At 39.3% G+C, this 9,614-nt stretch overlaps 1 protein-coding gene across 3 annotated transcripts in view; it reads left to right on the top strand.

Moving 5' to 3' along the window:
* Positions 1-221: 221 nt before the first annotated feature.
* The window catches only part of TRAPPC12 (trafficking protein particle complex subunit 12), a 168,833-nt gene continuing 159,440 nt past the window's right edge, over positions 222-9,614 (top strand). The window contains exon 1 of one of the 3 annotated variants that reach the window (XM_072634316.1): positions 222-1,859. The gene's annotated coding sequence lies outside the window, so the exon portion shown is untranslated. Of the gene's footprint in view, positions 1,860-2,239; positions 2,552-3,152; positions 3,327-9,614 lie in introns of those variants that run through there. The other 2 variants (XM_072634315.1, XM_072634317.1) reach the window with 2 other exon arrangements.

Below are 9,614 nucleotides of genomic sequence, written 5' to 3'. Positions count from 1 at the left end.
TCCCTGCCATTTTTATCTTTTTTGATGTCCATTTTTGCATGAAAATTTTCTGTCTCTAATTTTCTTGAAGAGATCTTGTCTTTTGCACTCAATTGTTTTCTTCTATTTCTTTGCATTGCTCATTTAAGAAAACCTTATCTCTCTTTGCTGTTCTCTGAATTCTGAATTCAGTTGGGTATATTTTTCCCTTTTTCCTTTCTCTTTTGCTTTCCTTCTTTCCTTAGCTATTTGTACAGACTCATCAGAATACCATTTTGATTTCTTGCTTTTCTTTTTTCTTTGGAATGTTTTTGTTGTTGCCTCTTGTATAATATTTTGAGCTTCTGTTCATATTCCTTCAGGTACTCTATCCACTAGATGTAACCCCTGAAATCTATTAATCACCTCTACTTCATATTCATAACGGATGTAATTTAGCTTATACCTATATGGTCTGATGATTTTCCCTACTTTCTTCAATTTAAGTCTGAAGTTTCCAATAAAAAGCTCATGCTGTGATCCACAGTCAGCTCCAGGTCTTGTTTTAACTGAGTGCTTAGAGTTCTACCACCTTTGACTAGAAAGTATATAATCAATCTGATTTTGATATTGACTATCTGGTGATGTCCATGTGTACAGTCACCTTTTAAGTTGTTGAAAAAGAGTGTTTGTTATGACCAGTGAGTTATGCTTATAAAATTGTTAGTCTGAGTCCTACTTCATTTTGTACTCCAAGGCCAAACTTGCCTGTTATTCCAACTGCCTTTTGTTTTCCTACTTTAGTGTTACAATCACCTATGATAAACATAATATCATCTGGGGGTATTATTTCTAGAAGATGTTGTAGGTCTTTACAAAACTGATCAACTTTGGCCTCTTTGTCATTAGTGGTTAGAGTACAGTGAAATTACTGTGATGTTAAACAGCTGCCTTAGATTTGAACAGATGTCATTTAGTCTTTTTTTTTTTGAGATTATACCTTAATACTGCTTTCCATACCCTTTTATTGACTATGAGGGATACTCCATTTCTTCTAAGGGATTCTTGTCCATAGTAGTATATATAGTGATCATCTGAATTAAATTCACCCATTCCTGTCCATTTGAGTTCACTGACTCGCAAGATGTCAATATTTAATCTTTCCACCTCCTGTTTGATCACATTTGGCTTGTCTTGGTTCATAGATCTTACATTTCAGGTTCTATACGATATTGATCTTTACAGTATTGGACTTTCCTTTCATCACCCACAGCAGAGCTTCCTTTGGGCTTTGGTCCAGCTACTTCATCCTTTCGGGAGCTACTTGTAGTTGTCTTCCCCAGTAGTGTATTGAACACCTTTTAACCTGAGGGGCTCATTTTCCAATGTCATCTCTTTTATTATCATTTTAGTTCTGTCCATGCGCTATTCCTGGCAGAGATACTGGAATGGTTTTCCATTTCCTTCTCCAGTAGATCAGAACACTCCATTATGACCTGTCCATCTTAGGCAATTCTACACCACGTAGGAGACAGTTTAACTGAGCTATGCAGCCTCCTTCATGACAAGGCAGTGATCCAGGGGGATCTGCCCACAGTAGGGCCCTTAATAATTATGTTTCAAGGCCATTTGAACTAGCATCATAGATTTAGAGCTGGGCAATGACTTGCATATCGTTTAGCCCACTCCCTGCCTTTGACAGGTGAAGGAATGGAGACCAATAGGAGTTCTATGACCTTCTCAGTCACACAGGTGGCAAGAGGATGATCCCAAGTCTTCTGACTCCAGAGCCTGCGCACCACGTGGCCTCTCTTCTGGCCCTGAGATTGAGCTAACTTATCTCAGCCTAGTGAGGAGCAGGGGCTACGGAGTTCAAATTCCACCTACGTTCCTGGCCCATAGTAAGCACTTTAATACAATGTATATTGAATTGAAAATTGAATTGCTACGTCTGTGATGTTGGGCAAGCTGCTTAACCTCTATGGGCCCCTCTCCGTTTTCTCATTTCCAAAACGAAAGGGTGGGAGAAAGCCTCTGAGTTCGCTTGCAGCCTTAGATCTACGCTCCTACACCCTTCCTAGTTCTAACTGTGGCTCTGCACCCAGCCCACTTCCGCGTTGGGGCAGTGAGCCCCTCCCCCCCCCCCTCCCCTCCTTGCTCCCTCCCCCTCCCCTCCTTCCTCCCTCCCGTCGTCCCCTCCCTCCCGTCGTCCCCTCCCTCCCGTCGTCCCCTCCCTCCCGTCGTCCCCTCCCTCCCGTCGTCCCCTCCCTCCCGTCGTCCCCTCCCTCCCGTCGTCCCCTTCCCTCCTCTTCAATACTGCCGGGAAAACCCGGAAGAGTGGATCGTCCGCTCGGGAGCGGACTTGGAGCGTGCCCACGCAGCAGACATGCGCAGAGCCGCTAGGGAAGCTGGCTGTAGCGGAGGAGGCGGGACCGGCGCTGCTGGCCACGTAGGAGCTACGAAAGCGGGCGCGACTTCGGATTTCTGACACCCCTTGGTTTTCTGGCCCTGCTCCGGTCCGCTTTGAGCGTTCCTACATCCCGTGATCCCCGCCCCCAAGCCCTCCATCCCCTCCCCTGGCTGACGGCAGCAGGTGAGGAGCCGGGCGCGGGCCGCCGGTGTCAGGCCCTAGCTGGAGGCTCGGGAGCCCAGGCCCGGGGCGGACGGGGAGAGGGGGCCCCTGGGGCAACGACTACACCCTGCCCTGGCCGAGCCGGCGGGGAAGGGGGGGCGCCAGGCCCCAGGGCACGGCCAGGCGGCTCCAGCATATTACAGATGAGGAAACTGAGGCCAGCTGGAAGGGCAGCCCCTCCGCCCACCCGCACCTGGTTACCGATACCCAGGTTACCGGGGTTCCCACTGGGCTAGTGAGCTAGAGCCGGGACTCCAACTCTGGGCATCCGCCTCCTTCCAGGCCACCCCTCTGCCTTTACCTACTGGGTCCGACTCTGGGCAGAGCTTTTGGAGACCCTGTGGGTGTAGCAGAAAGAGGACCGGGGTTCAAACTCCGGGTAGCTCCTCCTGGCCCAAGTTCACTCATCTGCTAAGCGATAGACATTTCATACTAGTTCTTGATAAATATTAAGTCATAAATGTTACTTAAATAATTAAATTTATTCAACTTAAATTATTAAATTCAAATAAAAGTATTAAGTGATACATACCAAGTAATACTAATAGTTTTTGACAGCTTAAGTCGGTTGGACTAAATGATTTCTAAGAAACCTGGCCCTAAATCTATGATCCTTCTTCCTTCTGCTTCCTTTTAGACTGCAGTCTGAAATATTTTTTTCATTTCCGTTGAGAAGACAAACTTCGCCCAATCGGTTCATTCCCCTCCCCGAGACCTGGTGCAGTTAAGTGTTCTGGTCAGTAGTGGCTGTATGCAAGGAGGACTTAGGAAACCTTGACTGAAAGAGATCATAGATTTAAAGTACTGGAAGTGACCTCAGACTTGATATGGCTCAGGTCCTTATTTTACAGGTGTGGAAACTGAGTCCCACCATTAAGGGACTTGCCCAAACTTCACACATGGTAATAGCTAGGAGCTGGAGTATATCTATCCCATTTTCCATTTTCTTCCTCTGCTCTTCCCCAGGAGTGTATGAATACCTGACCTGAAGGGTGAATTTTTAACCCAGAAGAATAAATTCCTAAGATCTATATGACAGGTGAAATTGTGATGGCCCAGGTGCATGTTCTATTTATCCTTTCCCTAAATTATCCCATAATAAGGTTAGGGGTTGCATTGCTACTTCCCTTTGCACCTAACAAGTAACCTGTAAGTTCTGCTACTGAATGGTAGAATTTAGAATAGTTTGTATTTACATAACAATTCAAGGTTTATTGTGTACTTTTCTCTCCATCTCTCTGTGTAGCATTTGAGTTTTGCAAGTGTTGTTATTTTCTATTTTACACAGAAGGAAATTGAGTTATTGGCAGAATTAAGACTCCTAAGTCTTCTAACTCCTCATCTGTAAAATGAAGGGGGAGTTGGGGGAGGAGTTAGACTTCTGGCTTTCTATTTCTGACCCTACGACCCAAGTATTTTGCTTGTACCACTATACCATATCCCTCAGAAACAGTTTGTTATTGCTTTCCTTTATCATGAAAAACTAGTATTTGTTAAATGTAGTTGTATGTCATTCTGCATTGAAGGAGTTTGTTCCTTGAAGTTTGGTATAAGATAACCTTAAAGTACCTTCTGTTCAGAAACTGAATTTGGAAAGCCATGTTTTTAGCAGGTCTTGGAAACTCTTCCTTCCTGACATATTTAATCACTTGGGTAGAATATTTTGACTTGCAGCCATATAGCATCAGTGAAAAAATATTGTTAAAAAGATAGGGTTTTGTGCCAGGCTACAGCTTGGGAAAGCTGAAAGTACTTTGTAATTTCCTAAATGTAATCAACAGCATTCTCTGTTTTCTATTCAATTTTTGATCCAGGCTATTGTTATCTTCTTTTTCAGACTGATTGCCCCAGTCACTCAGATTCATGCAGGCATTAATGTAACTGAGTGTCACAATCTAAACAATAGGCATCCATTTGGTTTTTCCCATGTGGCTTATTTCTACTGAGTATTAGTTCTTCCTGAGCAGACTCTGTGGTACTCTGGGAATTGTTGCAATCAAAACAGTATTGTCCACACATGACATCTGAATGACCTGACCTTTATTAGGAGTTTACCTTCTCTTTATACTCTGCACAGGATAACTTTAGTAATACTAGAGAACACCTTTGTTGAGCATTTCTCTTTTTATAGTTCCCTTGTTATTACAGGTCAGACAACTAATGATTTTAAGAGTTATTTCTACGATTGCATCTTTGAGGGAATCTTATATGATATTAGTGTATCTTCATTGAAAGAGAGTTTTTGCTCTACCACCAAAACTGCTTTTTTATAATCAACAAACTGTAACAACCCTGTAGTATCTTGTACACCATAGCTTTCAGTCATTTAAAAGAGGAAGAACGCAGCCTTCAGTATATTGGATAGGTCCTCTATAGAAAAAATGGGCCACATTGTTAAGAATTACATGGAATAAGAAAGCATGAATGGGTTGCGATCTTCACAAGTATGGGAAGTACCCATAGTAATGAGATGAGGCACCTGCTGAAGTATTAATGTTTTAAAGAATATACTGAGATCTAAGGTGTAATGACTGATAAAAACATTTTGTTTCAAAGATGATATGTGAGTTGGACTTTAAAGAATGGGTAGAGAGAGAATAATCTGAGCAAATAGAAAGGAAATTTTGGAGAGAATATGGAGTTGGGGTGATGATAAGTAATTCAGTATATTAAGTGCATAGAATACATGATGAGGTAAGGCCATTAAGATAGTGTAGCATTTTTTGGAGGGCCTTGAATGATAGTCTAAGATGTTTGAACTTTGTTAGATAGACAATAGGGAACCAGGGAAGAGTTCTGAACAAATGAATGATACAACCAATTGTATAAAGAAAAGCAGAATCATGTAGTTTTGAGTTGGAAAGGACCTCAGAAGTCATCTAGTCTAAATAGAAATCTCCACAAAATCCCTAGCATCCTCTTCTGGCAGTGATGTAAGGGTAGGTTGCAGTAGGGAGAGAGTCAAGTTAGAAAGAACTATTAGTAAGTTATTGTAGGAGTAATAGGCAGCTATTAATGAGAACCTGTAATAGTGAGGTGTCATTTGAAATAAAAAGGAGGAGACACACATAAGAGATGTAATTATAAAACAAAATGACTAGAAACTTGTATAAAAGAGTTCAGGAAGAGGGAAGATTTTAATAACATGAAGATTTAAGACTTAGGAGACTGGTAATGCCACTGACGAGTAGTAAAGTTGCAAAGAAGAGGGTATTTTTTATTTTGGTTTGGGGGCTTTTTTTTTTTCAAAATAATCTCAGTTTTGTATTTACTGAGGTTCAGGTGTTAAAGGACTTGTCCTATAGGAAGCTGAAGTTAGAGTTAGGAACATGGATTAGCATTGGATGTATGCCATTCATTCGCAGATTTTCTCTATAACAGTGGTAGTTGAAGCTATGGAAGTAAATGAGTTTGCTAATGGAAAGAAAGAAGATTTAGAGAAGAAAGAGGTAAGGACAGAATCCACTGTGAAAGGCAGGGAAGAGGAAGAGAAGCTGGCAATCAAGCAGATAAATAGAACCCAGAGAATATAAGTGTCTTTGAAGTCAAGAGAGAAGAGAATATTCAGGAGTGGGTAACAGTGGTCAAATTCCATAGCAAGTGTTTTTGTACTGCCCAAGAACTAAGAATGGTTTTTACATTTTTAAATAATCAGGCCTAGACCTGACAAAAATGAAAAAATTTTTAGCTCAGCAGGTAGCATACTGGGTCCTGGGGTTCTGTGGGAAGGTTAAGGCAGATGGGAATTGAAAAGGCAAAAGAATTTGGTGATTAGAAGGCTATGGTGGCTTTTGAGAAAGGTTTGGTTTTTAAAAAAAATAATATTTTATTCCATCACATACAAAAACAATTTTTAACATTTGTTGTTATGTTTTAAAGTCTTAAGTTCCAAATTCTCTCTCCTCTCCTCTCCCTGAGACAATAAGCAGTCTGACATAGGATATACATGTGCAGTCATGTCAAATATTTCCATGTTAGTCATTCTGTGCAAGAAGACTCGAAAAAAAAAGAAAGTGAAAAATAGCATTTTTCATCATGAATCTTCTGGGAATGTCTTAGATTACCGTATTGCTGAAATAACTAAGTTATTCACAGGTCTTCATTGTATAATTCTGCTGTTACCGTGTACGGTGTTCTTCTATTTCTGTTTTCTTCACTTTTTATCGATTATGTAAGTTTTTCCAGATTTTTCTGAAATCATCATGCTTATCATTTCTTTTAGCACAATAATATTCTATCACAATCATATACCATAATTTGTTCAGTCATTCCCCAATTGATGGGCATACCCACAATTTCTAATTCTTTACCAACACAAAAAGAACTGCTATAAATATTTTTGTACAAATAGGTTCTTTACCCTTTTAAAAAAAACTCTCTTTGGGATATAGACCTAACAATAGTATTGTTGGATCAAAGGATATGCATAGTTTTATAGCCCTTTGGGCATAGATCCAAATTGCTCTCTAGAATGGTTAGATAGGGTCACAATTCCACCAACAGTGCATTAGTAACCTGATTTTCTCACATCCCTTCCAACATTATTATTTTCCTTTTTTGTCATGTTAGCCAATCTGATAGGTGTGAAGTGTTACCTCAGAGTTATTTTGATTTTCATTTTTCTAACCAATCGTGATGTAGAGCATTTTTTCATATCACTCTATGTAGCTTTGATTTCTTCATCTAAGAACTGCCTGTTATATAGTCTTTGACAATATCAATTGGGGAATAACTTGTATTTTTATAAATTTCACTCAGTTCACTATATATTTAAGAAATGGGGCCTTAATCAGAGGTACTGGCTTTTAAATTTTTCCCTAGTTTTATGTTTTCCTTCTAATTTTGATTGCAGTGGTTTTGTTTGTACAAAACCTTTTTAATTTTTATATAATCAAAATTATCCATTTTACATTTCATAATGTACTCTATATCTTGTTTGGTTCTAAATTTTTTCCCTTATCCATAGATCTGATAGGTAAACTTATTCCACACTCTCCTAAATTTGCTTATGATATCACCCTTTATGTGTAAATCATGTATCTATTTTGACCTTGACTGGTATACAGTTCAAGATATTCATTTGTACCTAGTTTCTGCCATACCGTTTTCCAGTTTTCCCAGCAGTTTTGGTCAGATAATGAGTTTTTGTCCTAAAAGCTTTTTAAATTTGTCTAATTGTACTATTATCTTGTCCATATTTCCCCTTCATGACTAAGAGACCTGAGCAATTATTAAGTGACTTACCAAGAATCACAGATATTAAATCTCTGTGGTGATATTTGAACCTAAGTATTGACTCCAAGCCCAGTGCAACCCAGTGCTTTAGCCCAGTGGGGTCAAACTCAAATAGGAATGGATCCCTTATAGGGATCCCTTATAGGCAGCTGATTGACTTAGAAAACCACAAATTAACATTATCTATGTTGTGTTTTAATTTATTTTGTCAAACATTTCCCAGTTATATTTTTATTTGGTTCCAGCTGTATCTCTCCTCTAGCCTGTCAAGATCCTTTTAGATCCTGACTCTGTCATCCACTCTGTTATCTCTCCCAACTTTGTGTCATATGCACATTTGACATGCATGCTATCTTTATCCAACTCACTTATAAAAATGTTAAACAGCACAAGGCCAAGCCCAGATCCCTGGCACACTCCACTAGAGACCTCCTTCCAAGCTGACATCAAACCATTAACAACTACCCTTGGAGTCTGGCCATTCATCCAGTTTAGAATCAATTTAATTGTACCACTATCTAATCCACATCTTTCTTTTGCACAATAAGATGCAGTGCTTTATTAAATCCTTTGCTAAAATCTAGGTAAGATATAGATAATTACAGTATTCTCCTGATTTATTGGTTTAGTAATTATTTTAAAAAAAAAAAGTACCAAGTGGTATTGGAAATAAGGTTAATCTTGTTCATTCCACAGTCCCCAGTAAACAAGAATTATTATTCTTTAGTACCTGGAAAGAAAAATGTGTCCCAGTATTTAATTTTTCCTTATTGGGAACAGACAAGTTTAGTTGTTTAAACTGCATATATAAATGATCATAAACTATTACTTAGACCAAATCTTGAATAACTGCAGACTGATGAGAGCTATGTTCCCTTACCTTGTGTGAAGCAGCCAGGTACCATGGAAAGAATGTTGGACTTGAAGTTAAAGGACCTGATTTCAAATCCTGCCATTACTATTTACTACCTTTGCTACCTTAATCAAACCACTTAGCAGCTGTGGGTCTATGTTTTATCATCTGAAAAATATTTGTGTTTCCTAGATGACAGTTACAGTGTCCTTGTTTTGTTTCATTTCATGTCTTTGTACCCCCATTACTTACTTAATATAGTACCTGGAACACAAATACTTGCTAATTAATTGACGTTTAAGGTCCCTTCCAACTCTATCTGTGATCAGTGACCTTGTGGCCATAGGCAAGCAACTGAGTGTCAGTTTCTTTGATAGCAAAATGAGGAGTTTGGAATCAGTGGCCTTGAAAGTAAAGTCCCTTTGATCATAAGGGCATCATATAGCTTAGCCTCAACTCTTCTGTTATTAAGTTTGGAAAGATACAAGGAGGGAATTCAAAGACCATGGTATGAAGATACTATCAGTAATATTTGCCAATTCAATGGGTAGTATGACTTTCAATGGAAACGATTCTTTTCATCCATGTCAAATTTTGAGTTATCTTCTGCAGTCAGCATGATCTTGTAGAAATGGAGCAAGACAGAGTCGCATAAGACCTGGGTTCAAATCCCACCAGTACTTAAAGCTATAAGACTGAGAGCAAGTCATTTATCTTCTTTGAACCTCACTGTGCTCATTATAACATGGAGATAACAAGACCTATTGTGCCTTTCCTGCAGTAATATTTTGGAGATCCAATGAAATTTTATACACATACACATTCATATACATATAGTCTTTAAAAGTCCTAAAACAACTCTATGTAAATGTTAATTATAACTCCTCCTATATTGTAGCAGTCCCATGTAGACCATGATACGATATCTATCTCTAT

This window comes from Notamacropus eugenii, chromosome 1, assembly GCF_028372415.1.
Source record: "Notamacropus eugenii isolate mMacEug1 chromosome 1, mMacEug1.pri_v2, whole genome shotgun sequence".
Classification (NCBI taxonomy): Eukaryota; Metazoa; Chordata; class Mammalia; order Diprotodontia; family Macropodidae; genus Notamacropus; species Notamacropus eugenii.
This window is presented reverse-complemented; position numbering and strand designations above follow the sequence as displayed.